Source organism: Hemitrygon akajei, unplaced genomic scaffold (genome assembly GCF_048418815.1).
Source record: "Hemitrygon akajei unplaced genomic scaffold, sHemAka1.3 Scf000064, whole genome shotgun sequence".
Classification (NCBI taxonomy): domain Eukaryota; kingdom Metazoa; phylum Chordata; class Chondrichthyes; order Myliobatiformes; family Dasyatidae; genus Hemitrygon; species Hemitrygon akajei.
The window spans coordinates 2,571,107-2,593,546 of NW_027331950.1; positions in this window are offsets into that span (position 1 = coordinate 2,571,107).

The window sequence follows — 22,440 nt, forward strand, 5'->3', positions numbered from 1 at the left end:
ATCCCTGGTTCCACTGCCCAGCCAGGAGAAACCTCATTCCTGCCCCTACCCTGTAAATACCCTGTGAGACTGTGTCTGTCTCAATCAGGAAGCTTCTCCATGTGAACCTAGTGTGAATGAAACTGGTGACAGTTCTTTCAGACCAGCAACTTTGACCACAAGAACACCAGACAGTGGTCAGCACGGAATGTCCTGCAGTTACTGCAGGAGAAGGACTGGATGGACACAGTGGAGTGGTTCCCTGAGCAGACAGTCCAGACCATCTGGCAGAATGCCTCATCACCAGATCTCACCAACAGGCACCAATACCTCGCCTGGCTGACGGCGAGAGGGCCCCTCCCAGTCTGATCCTTGCTGCATGCCCGGAGATCACTCCCACAGCGCGCTGCCCCGAGATTACTGCAGTGGAGACGAGAGGGGCTCCTCCCTGTCTGATCCTTGCTGCATGCCCGGAGATCACTCCCACAGCGCGCTGCCCCGAGATTACTGCAGTGGAGACGAGAGGGTCCCTCCCAGTCTGATCCTTGCTGCATGCCCGGAGATCACTCCCACAGCGCGCTGCCCCGAGATTACTGCAGTGGAAACGAGACGGTCCCTCCCAGTCTGATCCTTGCTGCATGCCCGGAGATCACTCCCACAGCGCGCTGCCCCGAGATTACTGCAGTGGAGACGAGAGGGTCCCTCCCAGTCTGATCCTTGCTGCATGCCCGGAGATCACTCCCACAGCGCGCTGCCCCGAGATTACTGCAGTGGAGACGAGAGACACCCTCCCAGTCTGATTCTTGCTGCATGCCCGGAGATCACTCCCACAGCGCACTGCCCCGAGATTACTGCAGTGGAGACGAGAGGGCCCCTCCCAGTCTGATCCTTGCTGCATGCCCGGAGATCACTCCCACAGCGCGCTGCCCCGAGATTACTGCAGTGGAGACGAGAGGGCCCCTCCCAGTCTGATCCTTGCTGCATGCCCGGAGATCACTCCCACAGCGCGCTGCCCCGAGATTACTGCAGTGGAGACGAGAGGTCCCCTCCCAGTCTGATCCTTGCTGCATGCCCGGAGATCACTCCCACAGCGCGCTGCCCCGAGATTACTGCAGTGGAGACGAGAGGGCCCCTTCCAGTCTGATCCTTGCTGCATGCCCGGAGATCAGTCCCACAGCGCGCTGCCCCGAGATTACTGCAGTGGAGACGAGACGGTCACTCACCTCTTTGCGGTCTGTGGGCTGGCGAAGATCTGTGGAGAAAGATGCAAGGGCCTGTGCCACAGCAGCTGCGTGACAGAAGGCTCTCTGATCCTCGGGCTGTTCCCAGGACGCGCAGGAAAACGGACAGCGAGTGCTGCTGGAAGATCATCAACTCGGGGAAAGACGCTCGAAACTTGTTGGCCTGCCATCAAATCGAGATGTCCGGAGAGCAGGGGTTCCCAACCTGGGGTCCACGGTTACTGGTATTGGTCTTTGGCATTAAAAAAAGTTTGGGAAACCCTGTCATACAGGAATGCTGCCGACTGACACATTCCAGACTACAGGGACACCATTGGTACTACAGGGATCCTCTACACCGGACAGGGGGAGGCCGGGTTGGCTGAGGAAGCCTCACAGTTATTGTAGTAGTGAACCACCCCAGGGGGGCACATGGCTTCTCCTTTCAGCGCAGGACTTCAATCGTCTTCCAGGGGAATGTCCTTCCGACCGCAGGGATGAGACCTTTGGAGATTCAGCTGACGTTTTTGTCGCACTGGGTTTTTAAGAGATGGGTTGGTAGCCATACGGCCGACCGTCCTCCGCTCGTAGCCTGGCTTAGACAGTCCATGGCCGCGTTTTCTTATCTGTTGCCTGTTTAATGTGTTTTTGATCCCACACTAAACATAGAAATGGCCAGAATTTCCACTGAACACATCCAGCAAAACCATGTTCATTCCCTGAGTCTGCAGCGCGCGTAGTGGACAATCACGGTACTGCAGGAGATCAGCTGCTCCCCGAAAGTGAAAGCATTCTGAATCAGGAAGTGCCGCGAGTTAACATGGCTTCGACAGGACCGGTCGAGAGTTTGAGCGAGGAGGTAATTTGTCCCGTCTGCCTGGATTTCTTCACCGATCCGGTATCACTGGAGTGCGGACACAACTTCTGTCGCTCTTGTATCACACGGTATTGGGAAAGGGAGCAGAGAAACTCCTGCCCGGAATGTAGAGAGGTGTTTGCTGACCGCACCCTCAGGGTGAATCGGGCCTTAGCAAATTTGGCTGAAAAATTTCGAAATCTAAACCTGAACCCGAAAGGGAAGGAAAGTAAACGTCACTGCGAGGAACATGAGGAAGAACTGAAGCTGTTTTGTGAAACGGACAAGACACTGATCTGTGTGATCTGTGCAGTGGCGGAGGAACACAGAGAGCACCGCTTCAAGCCGATTAAAGAAGCTGTTAAAATCTACACGGTAAAACTAACATTAATTTAATACTTAACACATTTCCTTTCTCCTACATACAATCACACGAGTCCCCATAACTAACACCTCATTCTCTGCAACTTCCGCCATCTCCAACGGGATTCTAGCATCTCAATGTCCCACAGCCCACCTCCGCACCCCGCAACTCTCCGCTCTCTATACGGATCGCGGTCCACGTACTGTATCGCCCTGATCAACTCGCTCCTCCCCACTGATCTCCCTCCTGGCACTGACACCTGCAAGCGGGACAAGTGCTACACCTGACTCCTAACCTCCTCCCTCGTCACCATTCAGGGCCGCAAACAGCCCAGTTCCTCCCGTTTCTTCCATGGTCGATTGTCCTCTCGTATTAGATTCCTTCTTCTCCAACTCTTTACCTCTTCCACCTGTCCCCTCTCAGCTTCTCACTTCATCACCCTCCCCCACGCTCCCCCTCACGTTGTCTCACCCGTCACCTGTCAGCTGGTTCTCATCCCCAACCTTTTTATTCTGGCTTCTGTCCCATTCCTTCCCAGTCCTGATGAAAGGTCTCAACCCGAAACACCGACTGTTTATTTGCCCTGAATAGATGCTGCCTGACTCACTGAGTTCCTCCGGCATTTTGTGTGATAATCGGGTTTGATCATCTGTTTCTTTTGATGCATCTTTGTTTCTATTTCCTTCACTCTCTGACTTCCAGGATCAGCTAAAATCTTCCTTAGACTCTCTCACAAAAAAGAAATCAGACTTCCAGGAAAAGGAGCAGCAACAGAAAGAGAAGATTTCCGGAGTTCAGGTGAGGCTTCCTGAGCGGAATTTCTGATATTACTGTCGGGTTTTGCTCCATGTAATGCAGAATAGCCGAGTATCGCAGCTCCAGTGACCTGGATCCGATCCTGACCTCTGCTGCTGTCTGTGTGGAGTTTGCATGCTCTCCCTGTGGCCATGACAGTTTCAGACACATCCCAAGGACATACTGGATGAATGGTTAACTACAATTAACCCTGTGAAGGTGGTGGAGGGTGTATGTGAATCAGGTGGGAGTTAATGGGTCATTGAGGGAGAATAGGTTTCAGGAAAATATGAGGGAAAGGGGTTGACGGGAATGTCTCAGAAGTAGTATGGACCTGAATGGACTGAATGGTCACTTTAATGTCATAAGGAAATACAACACAGCAATGCAGTAAACTAATCTTCACCTTTCATTCGACAGAAACAGTCACACAGCGTTCAGACCCACATCACATCCCAGTTTGCTGAACTGCGCCAGATTATCACTGAGAAAGAGCAGAGCTTACTCAGGGATCTCAGGGAAGAAGAGAAGAGGATTCTCAACCCAATGGAGAAAAATCTTCTTAAGATTCAAGAGAATATAAGGATTATTCAGGAGGAAATCACTAAGTTAAAGGAACAGATGGATCAAAAAGACAGTGTGATGTTTCTCAAGGTGAGGGATTACATTTCAATTTATTTCTGTCAAATTGAACTAAATGAACAGTGGTATATTTGAAATGAACACAGCACAGAGGCCAATTCTACCAAATCAATTGCCACTGCTGGTGTCCTCACACAGAGAGTTCTCCTCGCATTATGAACCTCCAATCACTCCGCTAATGACATTCTAAATATCGGAGATTGATGTTCGATCCTTTATCGGCAACATACAATATTTAAGCAATGAAATTTCAGCATAATTAATCGTAAATTAAACTGCAATTAATCGGTCAACAAAAGATGTGACATCTACCAGTCCCAGGGTCAAAACAGCCCAGAACAAAGTACAAATACGTAACTTATTCCCTTCGGTTTTACCACGTCCCCACTCACGTGACTGGTTATCGTAATAAACACATAACACAGAATACAATGCAGACAGAAAACAGACGTGTTGCTCCTACAAACAGCATTTACAAATGGCAGAAAACTGTTTCTCACCAGACAATTGATGCAACTATTCAGGGTTGTTGTCTCAAAACATGACTTCCAAAACTTCTGTACATCCCAGGACAGAATGCAATCTTTTCTGAAATGATTTACTCTGATCATAACACAGAGCTGCTGACCGTTTCCTTAATTACCACATTAAATATCCTCTAAAACTCACATTAACTCCCAGTTCCAGTCACAGGCTGTGAGTGTGTCTGGTGCGGTGGGTGTGAGGGTCTCTCTGTCAATCAGTGAGAACAAAGAATGTGACCCACACACCAGACTTATCCTCCATATCCGGTTTCCATCAGATTACAGAAACTTTCACTGTCTCTACTTTTTCGAATTAGTTTTACATGGGATTGTGTCCCATTCTCCGTCATGAGCAGGCCATTTGGTCCATCTTCTATCAATTTCCCCTCTGCACAAGCCTCCTGTCACCTCCTCACCGCACCCAGCAACACTGCCCCGAACTCCCTGGTCCCTCACGTGTTTATCCAGCCTCCCCATTACATTCAATCTCTGCTGTTCCACTTCAACCACTCCTGTGGCACTGAGTTCCACATCCTCTTCACTAAATTTCTTGTGGGATTTATTAAAAACCTCCTGGCATTTTTTTTTTGACTGAAGGTCTCCCCATAAATAGAAACATAGAAACAAAGAAAACCTACAGCACAATACAGTCTCTTTGGCCCACAGTTCTGTGCCAAACATCTACTCACTTTAGAAATTACCGAGTAAGCCATAGCTCTCTATTTTTCTAAGCTCCATGTACCTACGTAGGAGTCTTGTGAAAGACCCTATCGCATCCACCTCCACCGTCGTTGCCGGCAGCTTATTCCACCCATTCCAAAACACTTACCCCGGACATCTCCTCCGTACTACTTCCAAGCACCTGTGTCCTCTCGAGTTCGCCATAATGAGGTACCTTTTCCACCTTCACGCAATCAAATCCATCACTAATCTTAAATTGTTCAATTTTATCATTCTGACGCCTTATCCAGATGGTAATGCACAGCCTGTCCTGTCTTTCCTTTCAGTTCCATCCTCTCAGTAATGGTCTAACTTTCAGAAACATTCCCTGTAATTTACCCCGTGGTTCTGTATTGCTGGTGTGTGTTTGTGACTGCGGGAATGGGAATTTTCAACACCTTGTAATGATTTGGATGAAATTCAGGATGTGGACAGTAAGTCCAAGTCTAATCAGATTTGTGCTTTTATTTATTTCAGGAGGAAGCTCATCGAAACAGGAGGTAGGACATGCTCTTTACTGAAACCCTGAATGGATTTGTAAAATAGTTCAGAATAGCAATTTATAACCAGCAGTTTAATATTTACAGGATTAATGACGATATCCAGGAATTGTCAGTGACAGATGAGGCCCTACCGGTTGAAAAATTCGATCGCTTCTATTTGTTGAACACAGTGCTGAGAGAAACACTTGATGCCATTAACCGAGGTAAAACTTACAAAGATTCATTTTTACTTATTCATGAAACACAATTAATTTATAAGCTGAAGCAAGGATTGGCTGTGATAATGGACTGAAGGGGAACTGAAGTTTATTCCACATCAGCCCCTCTAACTGGGAGACATCACTGTCACATGGTCAGCTGGAGATGTCAGACCCCTGAACACACCAGCACAGGGTCACAATACAACCAATACACGGGACTGGCTGATGAACCACTGTGTCCTGATCCCAGGCACACTGCACTAACACACCAGGACATGAATTTGAATCTACCACAGGAGCTGGGAAGTTAATACTGTTTTGATGATATTGTAGGGAATAAAAGCAGGTATCAGTGTGGTGACCGAGATTGTCAGGAAAATACACAAGTCCTTCATGTGCCCTGTGAGTGCAGACTCTGACTGACGCAGGTCTTCCCCCTTCCGGATCAGCATCTCTCACTGTTGTTAGAGGCAGAAGAGGGGAGCAGTAGTGACAGGGGATTCAATTGTCAGGAGACAGACAGGAGAATATATGGACGTGAATTGGACACCCGAATGGTATGTTGCCTCCTAGGTGCCAGGGTCAGGGATGTCTCCGATCGTGTCTGCAGCATTTAGAGAGGGAGGGAAAACAGCCATATAACTTGTTGCATTTTGGGACCAATTACATAGGAAGTAAAAACAAAGAGGTCCTGAAAAGAATTTGGAGAGCTTGGTAGAAAGCTCAGAAGCAGTACCCCCAGGGTTGTAATTTCTGGATTGCTGCCTGTGCCACGTGCTGGTGAGGGTAGAAACAGGATAATTTGACAGATAAACATGGCTGAGAAGATGGTGCTGGGGACAAGGATTCAGGTTCTTGGATCATCGGGATCTCTTCTGGTGGAGGAATGACCTGCTCAGAAGGGATGGGTTGCACCTCGACCCGAGGGAGAACAATATTCTCGGTGAGAGAGGTTTCATAGAGCTGTTGGGTAGGATTTAAACTAATTTGGTGGGGGGGGGGGCGGTTGAAACTGGAGTGAAGGGAGAGGACTGATGGTAAAAATGCAAAGATTGCGTGCAGTCAGACTGTCAGATATGGCGGACAGATGCGAGGAGAAAATTACAGCCAGCAGGGTGAGTATCAGTGCATTAGGGATGCAGAATTAAAAAGTGTAGCAGATACAGTACATAAATTGTTATATCTCAATGCATGGAGTATGGGAAATAAGGTGGATGATCTTGTTGCACTAATACCGATTGTCAGGTATGATGTTGTGGCCATCACGGAATCGTGGCTGAAGGATGGTTGTAGTTGGGAGCTGAATGTCCAAGGATACACAATGTATCGGAGGATGGATGGAAGGCTGATGGGGTGGTGTGGCTCTGCTGGTAAATCAGCAGCTAGATGTGACATAGGATTGGAAGATGTTGAATCCTTGTGGGTTGAGGTAAGGAACTGCAAAAGTAAAAATGACACTGACACCAGTCATATACAGGCCTCCCAACAGTCAGTGGGTTGAGGCCCACAGATTACAACTGGAAATAGAAAAGGCTGATGAAAAGGACAATGTTATGATAATCATGGGAGATTTCAACATTCAGGTCAATTGGGAAAATCAGGTTGGTAAAGGAGCTCAAGAGAGTGAGTTTGTTGAATGCAATGTGATGGCTTTCTAGAGCAGTTTGTCGTTGAGCCTACTCGGGGAACAGCTCTACTGGATTGGGTGTTATGTATTGAACCAGAGGTGAGTAGTTAAAAGAAACCTTAGGAGGCAGTGCTCACAACATGACTGAGTTCAACTTGAAATCTGATAAGGAGAAAGTAAAGTATTTCAGAGAAGTAAAATAAATTACAGTGGTCTGAGAGAGAAGTTGGCCAAAGCAAATTGGAAGGAGATGCTAGTAGGGATGAGAGCAGAGCAGAAATGGTGTCAGTTTCTGGGAAAATGAGGAAGGTGAAGGATAGATGTATTCCAAAAATAAATAAATACTCAAATGGCAAAATAGTAAAACCGTGGCTGACAAGGGAAGACAAGTTAATGAAAAGGCAAAAGAGAGGGCATACAACTAAACAAAAATTAGCAGGAAGACGGAGGATTGGGAAGCTTTTAAATATCTACAGAGAGGAACTGAAAGAATGATTAGGATGAATAAAATAAACAAGAAATTGATTTGAATTCAATTGACTTTATTGCTTACATCCTTCATATACATGAGGATTAAAAATCTTTATGGTACATCTCCGCCTAAATGTGCAATGTGCAATTTATAGTAATTTATGATGAATAATATGTACAACAGGCTGGTTAAGATAACATAGAAATTCAGTTGTGTCCACACGAGTTAATCAGTCTGATGGCCTGGTTGAAGAAGCTGTCCCGGAGTCTGTTGCTCCTGGCTGTTAATCTGTGGTTCAGAATAGCAATCAATTCAAGAGCAGGGATGTGATGCTGAGGCTTTATAAGGGACTGGTGAGGCCTCACCTTGAGTATTGTGCACAATTTTTCTAAGAAAAGATGTGCTGGCATTGCAGAAGGTTCATTTCATAAGGATGTTTCCAGGAATGAAAGGGTTATCATACAAGGAATGTTTGATAGCTCTGTGTCTGTACTCGCTGGAATTTAGAAAGATGAGGGGGGATCTCATTGAAACCTTTCGAATGTTGAAAGGCCTAGACAGAGTAGATGTGGAAACGATGTTTCCCATGGTGGTGGAGTTTAGGACAAGAGGGCACAGCCTCAAGATAGAGGGGAGTCGATTTAAAACAGATGCGGAGAAATTTGAGCCAGCGGCTGGTGAATTTGTGGAACTTGTTCTGTGTATTTAAGGCAGAGCTTGATAGGTTCTAGATTGGACACAGCATCAAATGTTATGGGGAGAAGACCAGGTAGTGGGGCTGAGGAGGGAAAAAAAGGATCAGCCATGATTGAATGGTGGAGCAGACACGGTAGGCAAATGGCCTAATTCTGCTCCTATGTCTTATGGTGATCAGACCACTACATTGAAGCATTGTGAGAATTAGCTCGGACACACCAACAAGCATTGACATGGGTCAAGATTTCATCTCGGGAGAAGCACACACAGCATAACCGGCCTGGCAAAGCTCCCTCACACACATACACAGGAAGGACTGGCAGATTGTAGTCAGAGCCTCAGCAATGTACGTTGTTATTCCCCTCAGTAACCTGGAAACTAATCTCTTCAGAGACAGTCATTTATTCATTTAAACAACTCAATCAAGTGTGACACACGGCCACAGAAATAGGCACAAATTCCCATTTAGGACTGAAATCTGCCGTCCTTACCCAGTCTGTCTGTTCTGTGGCACTGAGCTGCCCTCTGACGTGACGTCACATCAACACTTCACAGACAGACTCCGGGGTGAGATTCCTCAGGAGGATGATCTGGGAGGGTTTGATGGATGTTGAACTCACGGCCCACTTCATCAATCTGCAAGACTAAGATGTCTTCTTGAGCATGGACCATTTGTGTGTGTTTGCACCCCCCCATCCCTCTAACCATTTCCCATCTGTGTACCTGCCCAAATTTATTTTAAAATCTTTTATTTTTACTTGTTTCTACAGCGTCTGATGGTAAATTCCATTTACCAACCTCCCTCTCTATGAGAATGTTACCCGATAGACCACTCAGAAAAATTTCCCGTCTCACTTTCAATCTGAGGCCTCTGGTTCTGCACTCCCATTTCTTGGAAAAAGAAACTTTATTTAAGCTCCTTATGAATTATTTACCTCGATAAGGGGTCATACCTGAACATCCTACTCTCTGCTTTTAACCCAAGCCCCCAGTCCTGGTAACATCCTCCTGAAGCCTCCTGTCCTGTGTAATGACATCCTCCCCATATTCGGGAACCGGAAATGCAGACAATGCTCCAAGTGTGGTCTATCATCGACATCAAAGGCCTTGCTGAATTTCATGTGGACAGTGTGGAATAGGCTGATGAATACAGGACTGAAAGTGTTTTTTTAGATTGGGACAAGAAGGGCGGCGTGGGAGCTAAATTCTGAAGGAAAGCAGTTTTTTTTAATTCTGATTCTGATTCTGATTAGAGAAAATGAAGAGGTGATAGACAGGAGCTACAGGGAGGTAGTCATCCCTAGGCTACTGGGGTCAGAAAACTGGGTGACTGTCAGGAGAGGGAAGGGAAATGCCCGGATAGTGGAGAGCACCCCTGTGGCTGACCTCCTCAGCAACAAGTATATCGTTTCGGATGCTGTTGAGGGGGATGACCTGACAGGGGACGGCCACGGTGACCGGGTCTCTGGCACTGAGCCTGGCGCTGTTGTGCAGGAGGGAAGGAGGGAGAAGAGGAATGCGGTAGTCAGAGGGGATTCCATAGTCAGGGGAACAGACAGGAGATTCTGTGAGCCTGGTAGAGATTCCCGCATGGTGTGCTGCCTCCCAGGTGCCAGGGTACGGGATGTCTCGGATCGGGTCCAGAATATCCTGAAGGGAGAGGGCGAGCAGCCAGCTGTCTTGGTACATGTTGGTACCAATGACATAGAGAGGAAAAGGGAGGAGGTCCTGAAGAGAGATTTCCGGGAGTTAGGAAGGAAGCTGAGAAGCAGGACCTCCAGGGTAGTAATCTCAGGATTGCTACCTGTGCCACGTGCTAGCGAGGGCAAGAATAGTAGGATCAGGCTGATGAATGCATGGCTGAGAGACTGGTCCAGGGGGCAGGGATTCAGATTCTTGGATCATTGTTATCTCTTCAGGGGGAAGTATTACCTGTTCAAAAAGGACGGGTTACACCTGAACCATAGCGGGAATGTTTAATAGAACTGTTAGGGAGGGTTTAAACTAATTTGGCAGGGGGATGGTAAACCGGAATGGTAAAGTGGAAGAGGGGGAAAACAGAAATAAATCCAAGATAGTGAGTAGGAAAGATGTCAGGAAGGACAGGCAGGTGATGGGGCAAATTTGCAGCCACTGGAATGAGTTGCAGTGCAATCAAAACAAAAAAGTACCAAATACTGGACTTAAGGTGTTAAACTTAAATACACACAGCATAAGGAATAAGGTGGATGATCTTGTCGTACAGCTACAGATTGGCAGGTATAATTTTGTGGCCATCACTGAGACGTGGCTAAAGGATGCATGTCTCTGAGAGCTGAACGTCCAAGGATACACGTGTATCGGAAGGATAGGCAGGTAGGCAGAGGGGGTGGCGTGGCTTTATTGGCAAGAAATGATATTAAATCATTAGAAAGAGGTGACATAGTATCGGAAGGTGCAGAATCTTTCTGGGTTGAGCTAAGAAATCGCTGGGGTAAAAGGACCCTGATGGCAGTTATCTACAGGCCTCCTAACAGCTGCAGTGAGGTGGACTACAAACTACAACAGGAAATAGACAAGGCTTGCCAGAAGGGCAGTGTTATGATAATTGTGGGGGATTTTAACATGCGAGTAGATAGGGAAATTCAGGTCGACACTGGATCTCAAGAGAGAGAATCTGTAGAATGTCTACGAGATGGCTTTTCAGAACAGCTTGTTGTTGAGCCCACTAGGGAATCAGAGGTACTGGATTGGATATTGTGTAATGAACCAGAGGTGATTAGAGAGATGGAGGTGAAGGAACCGTTAGGAGGCAGTGATTGTAACATGATTGAGTTCACTGTGAAATTTGAGAAAGAGAAGCCGAAATTCGATGTGTCGGTATTTCAGTGGAGTAAAGGAAATTACAGTGGCATGAGAGAGGAACTGGCCAAATTTGACTGGAAAGGGACACTAGCGGGAGGACGGCAGAGCAGCAGTGGCTGGAGTTTATGCGAGAAGTGAGGAAGGTGCAACACAGATATATTCCAAAAAAGAAGAAATTTTCGAATGGAAAAAGGATGCGACCGAGGCTGACAAGAGAAGTCAAAGCCAAAGTAAAAGCAACGGAGAGGGCATTCAAGGAAATAAAAATTAGTGTGAAGACAGAGGATTGGGAAGTTTTTAAAAGCTTACAAAAGGAAACTACGATGGCCATTAAGAGGGAAAAGATGATCTATAAAAGGAAGCTAGCAAATAATATCAAAGAAGATACTAAAAGCTTTTTCAAGTGTATAAAGAATAAAAAAACAGGTGAGAGTGGATATAGGACAGATAGAAAATGATGCTGGAGAAATTGTAATGGGAGATAAGGAAATTGCTGAGGAACTGAACGAGTACTTGCATCAGTCCTCACTGAGGAAGATATCAGCAGTATACCGGACATTCAAGGGGGTCAGGGAAGAGAAGCGTGCGCAGTCACAATTACGACAGAGAAAGTACTCAGGAAGCTGAATAGTCTAAGGGTAGATAAATCTCCAGGACCAGATGGAATGCACCCTTGTGTTTTGAAGGAAGTAGCTGTGGAGATCGCGGAGGCATTAGCAATGATCTTTCAAAAGTCAATAGATTCTGGCATGGTTCCGGAGGAGTGGAAGATTGTAAATGCCACTCTGGTATTTAAGAAAGGGGCAAGGAAGCAAAATGTAAATTATGGACCTGTTAGCTTGAGAAATGGTTGGGAGGTTTCTGGAGTCAATTGTCAAGGATGAGGTTACGGAGTCATATGACAAGATAGGCCAAACTCAGCATGGTTTCCTTAAAGGAAAATCCTGCCTGACAAACAAGATAAGAGCCCATGGAATTACGGGAAATTTACATATGTGGATAGATCGTTGGCGGATTGGCAGGAAACAGAGAGTGGGAATAAAGGATCCCATTCTGGTTGTCTGCCGGTTACCAGTGGTGTTCCACAGGGGTCCTTGTTGGGGCCGCTTCTTTTTACGTTGTATATCAACGATTTGGATTATGGAATAGATGGCTTTGTGGCTAAGTTTGTTGATGATACGAAGATAGGTGGAGGGGACGGTAGTGCTGAGGAAACAGAGAGTCTGCAGAGAGACTTGGATAGATTAGGAGAATGGTCAAAGAAGTGGCAAATGAAATACAATGTTGAAAAGTGTATGGTCATGCACGTTGGTAGAAGAAATAAACGGACTGACTATTATTTAAATGGAGAGAGAATTCAAAATTCTGAGATGTGTTACTAACCCCGTAACTGGGTCACTTACCAGCAAAGATAGAGAGGTCGATTGAAGTCTGATGGTACTATTTTTAACAGTATTTATTGGTAAAAATACACAAAAATAATATCAATGCAAACATACAGATAATATACGTCGTCAATACTAAATCTAAAAGTGCGGGTATAATAATAATCAATAAGAAATAACTATCGTTGTCTAGGGGATAATGTATTGTCCGATGGAAATATAAAAGTCACTCAGTTCATGCAGGCTTCAGCATTTGGTTGGAGTCAAGAGAGAGTTTTTAGAAACTTGCCAGCTTTTCCTTTTTATGATGTCGATCCTTCGAAATTTCGTTGGTGGCCTCTTCTTTAGCGAAGCCGTTCTTCCGTGGTAAGGCCCCAATCCCAGGCAACGGGAAAGGACGCACGCGAGCCCTCCACCGGCTGTCGCTATTAAACGCTGTCACGGGATTTCTAACATTTCTCCTGGAGCGTCTCAAGGGGTTGTTTCCCAGACCCGCTTTTATCCTTACTCTCGGGGTCTCAGATGTCAATCAGGTTGGGATGATGCAATCCCTCAACCAGACCACTCCGGTCATTCCCTGAGGGCTTCAATGAATAGTACAGTACTCAATACACAATTCCGTCTCCAAGAGACAATGGCCGTTATCCGTGGCTTAGTCTTGCTGAGGGGCCAGGACACATTGCAAAAACCTTGAGGATTCTCTCTCATTTCCTGGGTCCCAGACCCGAATTAAAAGCCATCTTGCGATTCTCAAGAAGGAGGGGACGAATTTGTACCCTTCGGCCCGTGAGAGTTGTTGCACATTCGGAACAGATGCAATGGGACTTGGAAGTGCTCATGCAGGATACCCTTAAGGTTAACCTCCAGGTTGAGTCGGTGGTGAAGAAGGCGAATGCAATGTTGGCATTCATTTCTAGAGGAATAGAGTATAGGAGCAGGGATGTGATGTTGAGGCTGTATAAGGCACTGGTAAGACCTCACTTGGAATACTGTGTGCAGTTTTGGGCTCCTTATTTAAGAAAGGATGTTCTGACATTGGAGAGGGTTCAGAGAAGATTCGCTAGAATGATTCCGGGAATGAGAGGGTTAACATATGAAAAACATTTGACCGTTCTTGGACTGTACTCCTTGGAGTTTAGAAGAATGAGGGGGAACTTCACAGAAATATTTCGAATGTTAAAATGCATGGACAGAGTGGTTGTGGCAAAGTTGTTTCCCATGGTAGAGGAGTCTAGTACGAGAGAGCATGATTTAAAGATTGAAGGGCGCCCATTCAGAAGGGAGATGTGAAGAAATTTTTTTAGCCAGAGGGTGGTGAATCTGTGAATTTCTTGCGGCAGTGGAGGCCAGGTCATTGGGTGTATTTAAGGCAGAGATTGATAGGTATGTGAGTAGCCAGGGCATCAAAGGTCATGGTGAGAAGGTGGGGGAGTGGGACTAAATGGGAGAATTGATCAGCTGATGATAAAATGTCGGAGCGGATTCGAAGGGCCGAATTGCCGGCTTCTGCTGCTTTGTCTTATGGTCTTATTTGAATGCACCAGTATACAGAATGAGGATCTTGTAGCACAGGTAGAGTTTGGCAGGTACAAACTTAGGCAGGTATGACTTTGGTCGAAGGAATAAAAGCAGAGACAATTCTGCAAACAGGGCGAAATTCAAAAATCAGAGGTGCAAAGGGACATGGGTGTCCTTGTGCAGGATTCCCTGAAGGTTAACTTGCAGTTTGTGTCAGTGGTAAGATTGGCAAACTCAATGTTTGCTTTCACTTCGAGAGGATTAGAATACAAGAACAAAAATGTAAATCTGAGGTTTTATAAGGAATTGGTCAGACCACACTTGGAGTATCGTGAGCAGTTTTGGGTCCCTTCTATTGGAAGACGTACTGGCATTGGAGAGGGTCCAGAAGATTCACAAGAATGATTCCGGGAATGAAAAAATTAACATATGAGGACTGTCTGATGGTTCTGGCCTGTACTCACAGGAGTTTAGAGGAATGTCTGATTTATTATCTCCATCAACCCTATTCTCCCGCCTCCTCCCCATAACATTGGAGACACTGACCAATCAAGAAGTTTACTTATTAACTTCTGCTTTAAAAATCAAACATGAGAAACTCTGCAGATGCTGGTAATCCAAGCTACACAGGTCCTGATGAATGGTCTCGCCAGATCTCTCTGACACCTGTCGGGAGAGAGTTGATGTTGGGAGGATGTGGGTGGGTCGAGAACGGTAAGCACAGCCTCTGACTATAGGGATGTCCATTTAGGACAGAGATGAGGAGGAATTCCTTTATCCACAGGATAGTGAATCTGCCACAGGCAGCTGTGGAGGCCAAATAATTGAGTATATTTAAAGCAGAGTAACACAAACAAATTTTTGGGGGAACAGCAGGCTGGGAAGTTTCTACGGAAAAGAGTAAACAGTCCACGGTTCAGACTGAAACACTTCAAGACCTGTGTTGCTTAAGGGTTCCTGCAAATTCATCCTCGTCCTAATGAGGGGCCGCGGGGGATGGGGTTGTGGGAAAGGGGACAAAGTCATCCTCATCTGCATCTTTGCCCCCTCTAGCTTCTCATTACCTCTACACACACAGTTCACCCACGGGGTTTCCACCCCTCCCCCCTCCTGGTTCAATCTGCCATTCATCTCTCCCTTACTGGTTCCCATTATCACCTCCTTTACTGTCTCAAACCATCACACTGCCCCACTTCACACTCACAAATGAAAGTGAACATTGTATGACGGGCCTGTTCCTGTGCTGTACTGCTCTATGTTCTCTGTTCCCAGTTTCGAAGAATGAGAGGAGATCTCATGGAAACACAAAATTCTTTCAGGGGGCAACAGGCATGAGTGAGGGAGGATGTTTCCCCTGTTCAATGGAAAACCCTTGGGGAGACATTAGTTTTTGACCCGCTTTCGTCGGGTCAAACCTCCCCCCGATCCCCGGGGCCGCGCTGCCCGAGTCTCCCCCCCCCCCCCGATCCCCGGGGTCGCGCTGCCCGAGTCTCCCCCCGATCCCCGGGGCCGGGCTGTCCGAGTCTCCCCCCGATCCCCGGGACCGCGCTGCCCGAGTCTCCCCTCGATCCCCGGGGCCGCGCTGCCCGAGTCTCCCCCCCGATCCTCGGGGCCGCGCCGCCAGAGTCTCCCCCCGATCCCCGGGGCCGCGCTGCCCGAGTCTCCCCACCCCCCGATCCCCGGGGCCGCGCTGCCCGAGTCTCGACCCGATCCCCGGGGCCGCGCTGTCCGAGTCTGCCCCCGATCCCCGGGGCCGCGCTGCCCGAGTCTACCCCCGATCCCCGGGGCCGCGCTGCCCGAGTCTCCCCCCGATCCCCGGGGCCGCGCTGTCCGAGTCTCCCCCCGATCCCCGGGGCCGCCCTGCCCGAGTCTCCCCCCGATCCCCGGGGCCGCGCTGCCCGAGTCTCCCCCCGATCCCCGGGGCCGCGCTGTCCGAGTCTCCCCCCGATCCCCGGGGCCGCGCTGCCCGAGTCTCCCCCCGATCCCCGGGGCCGCGCCGCCCGAGTCTCCCCCCGATCCCCGGGGCCGCGCTGCCCGAGTCTCCCCCCGATCCCTGGGGTCCCGCTGCCCGAGTCTCCCCCCGATCCCCGGGGTCCCGCTGCCCGAGTCTCCCCCCGATCCCCGGGGCCGCGCTGCCCGAGTCTCCCCCCGATCCCCGGGGCCGCGCTGCCCGAGTCTCCCCCCGATCCCCGGGGCCGCGCTGCCCGAGTCTCCCCCCGATCCCCGGCGCTGCGCCGCCCGAGTCTCCCCCCGATCCCCGGGGCCGCGCTGTCCGAGTCTGCCCCCGATCCCCGGGGACTCTCTAATTCTCTGCTTCTCCCCCCAGTCTCTGTCACCCTGGATGTGGAAACGGCGAGTCCGTATCTCGAGGTGTCTGAGGATCGGAAGAGTGTGAGACGGACCGGGACCCGGAGGAATCTCCCTGACACCGGGAAGAGATTCACAGGCTGGGCTTGTGTGCTGGGATCGGAGGGATTCACATCGGGGAGACATTACTGGGAGGTGGAGGTGACGGGGAATCGGGTCTGGAGTCTGGGAGTCGCCGCAGAGTCTGTGGAGAGGAAGGGACGGGTCAGACTGAGTCCGGAGACCGGATTCTGGGTCATCGGGCGGCATTATGACGTGTTATATCGGGATTATGACGTGTTCAGTCTCCCCTCCCCCGAGTCCCGTCTCGCTGCCGGTCCCATCCCCGGGAGGGTGGGAGTTTATCTCAGTTACGAGTCCGGGACAGTTTCATTTTACAACGCGGAGACCAAGTCCCATCTCCACACCTTCACTGGGAATAAATTCACGGAGAAACTTTATCCTTTCTTCGAAACTTGGTATGAAAACCAGTGGCTGAGAATCTGCTCCGGTTCCGCTCCGGGTCTGTAAACGGGTCGGGTCCCGGGACCGGCGTCAGGAGTAAAGTCCCTGTAAATATAAATGTGCGGAGAGTGCAGCTAAATACGTGGCTGAGGAGATGGTGCAGGAGGGAGGGCTTCATGTTTCTGGACAATTGGGCTTTGTTCCCGGGAAAGTGGGGCCTGTTCCGACGCGATGGTTTGCCCCTGAACTGGAGGGGAACTAACATCCTTGCGGGTAGATTTGCTAGTGCTGCTTGGGGGGGGGGGGGGGTAAAAAAGATTTGCGGAGGGAGGGGAACCAGAGTGTTAGAGCAGATAGTGAGGTGGAGGAGGATAAAGGTCATGCGAGGACTGCATGTATAGACAGAAATCAAAGGTTTGTACATTAGGTTGTAAATTAATTTTCAGAACTTTAGAAATTGTAGAAAACAAAGATTTCCAAAAGAAAATAATGAAGAACATGAACATATGTGAAAAAGTGGCTACTTCAGTTTTACACCTATCGCAATAATTGTCTATGTTAGGACATATTTTGGATAGTCTCTCCTTTGTTAAATAGTAACAGTGAACAATTTTAAATTGAATTAAACACTGATTGGCACATATCAAAGAAGAATTGACCATCTTCATTAACAAAGGTCATATTAAGTTCTCTCTCCCAATGTTGTTTAATTTTTAGTGATTAAGGGGATCTGTATTTTTGCATTTATTTATTTTTATTTTCATTTATTTTGTGATGGTCGATTGAAGACTTTTTTAGAGTTAATTAGCAAATATTCTCTCTCTCATACACACATACTGCAATATCTTCAGGTCAGACATTTTTTACAAAAATAATTATCTAAGTTTCCATATATGCAAGAATCTGATTTGTTGGATACTATTTTGAATATGAATCTTTTAGTAAGAGGTTCCATTGGTAGAATTTATAATTTATTTTTAATACATTAATACAAAAAGTTAACCTCCCACCTAAGGTTTATACATGATAGAAATATTAGTTGTTTCAGACGTGATAGAGGGGGAGGGATGAAAGGGGGGAGTGGCATTACTAGTCAGGGAAAATATCACAGCTGTGCAGGACAGGACAGCCCGGAGGGTTTGTCTACAGAGGCCATATGGGTGGAGCTGAGGAACGGGAAAGGTGTGACCACACTAACAGGGGTGTATTATAGACCGCCCAATAGTCAGAGAGAATTGGAGGAGCAAATCTGTATAAAGATAGTAGACCGATGTAAGAAACAGGAAGTTGTAATAGTAGGGGATTTTAACTTTCCACATATTGACTGGGACTCCCAAACGGTAAAAGATTCATATTCAAAATAGTATCCAAAAAATCAGATTCTTGCATATATGGAAACTTAGATAATTATTTTTGTAAAAAATGTCTGACCTGAAGATATTGCAGTATGTGTGTATGAGAGAGAGAATATTTGCTAATTAACTCTAAAAATAGTCTTCAAACGACCATCACAAAATAAATGAAAATAAAAATAAATAAATGCAAAAATAAATATCCCCTTAATCACTAAAAATTAAAAGGGCTAGATGGCTTGGAGTTTGTCAAATGTTTTCAGGAAAGTTTTCTAAATCAATATATAGAGGTACCTACGAGAGAGGATGCAATACTTGATCTCCTATTAGGAAACCAGAGAGTCAGGTGACAGAAGTATGTGTGGGCGAACATTTTGGGTCCAGTGACCATAATGTCATTAGCTTCAAGTTAATTATGGATAAGGATGGGTCTGGTCTCGAGTTGAGGTTCTAAATTGGAGAAGGGTCAATTTTGTGGAAATGAAAAAGGATCTAGGAAGAGTGGATTGGGATAAGTTTTTTTTCCTGACAAGGATGTGTTCAGTAAGTGGAAGGCCTCCAAATGTGAAATTTTGAGAGTGCAGAGTTTGCATGTTCCTGCCAGGGTTAAAGGCAAAGTTAACAGGCATAGGGAACCTTGGTTTTCAAGGGATATTGGCAATCTGGTTAAGAAAAAGAGAGAAGTGTACAGCAGGTAAAGGCAACAAAGAGAAAATGAGTTACTTAAAGAGTATAGAAAACGTAAGAAAATACTAAAGAAGGAAATCAGGAAGGCAACAAGAAGACATGAGGTGCTTTGGCAGATAATGTGAAGGAAAACCCGAAGGGTTTCTACAAGTATATTAAGAGTAAAAGGATAGTAAGGGACAAAATTGGTCCCCTAGAAGATCAGAGTGGTCGTCAATGTGTGGAGCCTTACGAGATGGGGGAGATCTGAAACAGTTTTTTTGCATTAGTATTTACTCAGGAAACTGGCACAGTGTATATGGAAGGAAGGGAAACAAGCAGTAGTGTCATGGAACATTTGTAGATTAAAGAGGAGGAGGTGCTTGCTGCCTTACAGCGCATAAAGGTAGATAAATCCCCCAGGCCTGACTTGATAATTTCTCGCACCCTGAGAGAGACTAGTGTAGAAATTGCGGGGCCCTGATAGAAATATTTACAATGTTCTCAGCCACGGGTGCAGTGCTGGAGGATTGGAGCCTGACATCAGTAGTAGGTAAATTTTTGGAAGGTGTTATGTGAGATTGGATATACAAGTATTTGGACAGCCAAAGGCTGATTAAGGATAGTCAGTATGGCTTTGTGCGTGGTAGATCGTGTTTAACAAATATTGTAGAATTTTTCGAGAAGGTTTCCAAGAAAGTAGATGAAGGAAAGGCTGTGGATGTTGCCTACATGAAATTTAGTAAGGCCTTTGACAAGGTCCCACATGGGAGGTTACTTCAGAAGGTTCAGACACTAGGTATCCATGGAGAGGTTGTAAACTGGATTTGAAATTGGCTGTGTGGGAGAAGACAGAGAGTGGTAGTGGATGATTGCTTCTCAGACTGGAGGCCTGTGACTAGTGGTGTGCCTCAGGGATCTGCGCTGGGACTATGGTTGTTTGTTGTCTATATCAATGATATAGATGTGGTCAATTGGATCAGCAATTTTGCTGATGACACCAAGATTGGAGGCGTTGTGGACAGCGAGGAAGGCTCTCAAGCTTGCCGAGGGAGCTGGACCAACTGGAAAAATGGGCCAGAAAATGACAGATGGAATTTAATGCAGACAAGCGTGAGGTGTTGCATTTTGGAAGGACAAACCAAGGTAGGACATACACAGTAAATGGTAGGGCAGGGAGGAGTGCGGAGAAACAAAGGGATCGGGGAGTTCAGGTTCATAATTCCCTGAAATTGGCGTCACAGATAGACAGGGTTGTAAAGAAGGCCTTTGGCATCCTGGCATTCATAAATCAAAGTACTGAGTACAGGAGTTGGGATGTTATGCTGAGGTTGTATAAGGCATTGGTGAGGACAAATTTGGAGTATTATTTGCAGTTCTGGTCACCTAACTATAGGAATCAATCAGTAAGATTGAAAGAGTGCAGAGAAGATTTACTAGGATGTTGCCAGGTCTTCAGGAGTTGAGTTACAGGGAAAGATTGAACAGGTTAGGACTTTATTCCTTGGGTGTAGAAGAATGAGGGGGGGGGATTTGATAGAGGTTTACAAAATTATGAGGTGTATAGACAGTAGATTAGGAAATCTAATCTACTGATTAGATTAGGAAAGATAAAAACGGGAGGACATGGCTTTAGGGTGAAAGGGGTAAGGTTTGGGGAATATTAGCGGAAACTTCTTCACTCAGAGAGTGGTGTGAGTGTGGAACTAGCTGCCATCTGACATGGTAAATGCGGGCTCACTCTTAAGTTTTAAGAATAAATTGGATAGATATATGGATGGGAGAGGTTCGAAGGGTTACGGACTGGGTGCAGGTCAATGGGACGAGCGGAATAAAGTTTCTGCACAGACTAGAAGCGCCAAACGGCCTGTTATCTGTGCTGTAGTGTTCTATGGTTCTATGGAGTGAAATAAACACAACATGAGAATTATCGATCGATTAATTTTAACTCGTTCACTGCATCCGTCAACCGAACAGTAACACCGGGGATTCAGCAGCAGCTGCGGGCGGTGGATCCTGAGCTCCCCAGGCTCCTAAAGTCCACCCGTAATGAGACAAGTTAAATGGGACAAGTGGGGGCGGTGCTAACTGGAAAAGACAGTGAAGATTGTTCATTAAGTTCATCTGCCATTTCTTTGTCCCACATTACTACTTCACCAGCATCATTTTCCAGTGGTCCAGTATCAACTCTCATCTACGTTTCACTCTTCATGGAACTGAAAACTAAACTTTTAGTATCCTGATTTATATTATTGGCCAGTTTGCCCTCATATTTCGTCTTGACCATTCTTATGGCTTTTTTCGTTGTCTTTTGTTGGATTTTAAGAGCATCCCAATAATCCAACATCCCACTCACCTTTGCTACCTTATATGCCATTTCCTTAGGTTTAACAGAATAATTACATGCCTTTTCCAGCTCAAACTGTGAATTAATTTAAATTCAGTCCCATAATTGAATAAAGTTTTTATCTGAAAACTATCTACCCTCGCAAAGATTGTACTGAAGACTGCATTTGATTTTTCTTCAGCCTTATATGCTTCACATTGAAATAGTATGTGTTTCGACAGTTTCATAATGACAAAATGTACACGACACAGAATGAAGTTTTCCAATTAGTTACAAGGCATAATTAAGCATAGTGTGGACATAGTGTGGACATTCTATGTCATGTCAATATCATTCCTTCCCTTGTTTTAAGCCCTTCTTCTATAAACCCAACAGGTTTATGTATTCTGTAAAGGTGTCTGTCCTTATGTCCATTATCCTACGTCTTGCCATAAGCTCCTAATTCTTAACACTACTAACACTTTAGCTTCCAATTTGCTAAGTGGAAGGTCTATATCCACAGCTTAACATTTAACAGCTTTTGTTGCTAAACAGTCAACCCCATCATTTCCCTCAACAGTGTGGTGTGCAGGGCCCATAATGTACAGACATATAAATCAAACTTTATATATGAAATACCGTTTGACAAGTTTCCAACAGTCAATCTGACCCACTGCCAGAATGACCTGTTTAAGAATCATCAAAACCGAAATGTATTCTGAGCAAATTATTAGGACCAATTTCCTCCACCCACTGTAAGCCAAAACTGTTGGCAAAGAATTCTGCTTTCTATGCTGATAAATGACTATAAGTCATTTCTTTATCATTACCTGCAATTCAGTCACACAAAAACAGCCACACCAACATCCCCAGTTAACTTATCTTTTGATTCATCTGTAAAAATGGTTACTGTATGATAATAAATTTCAGTAATATACTG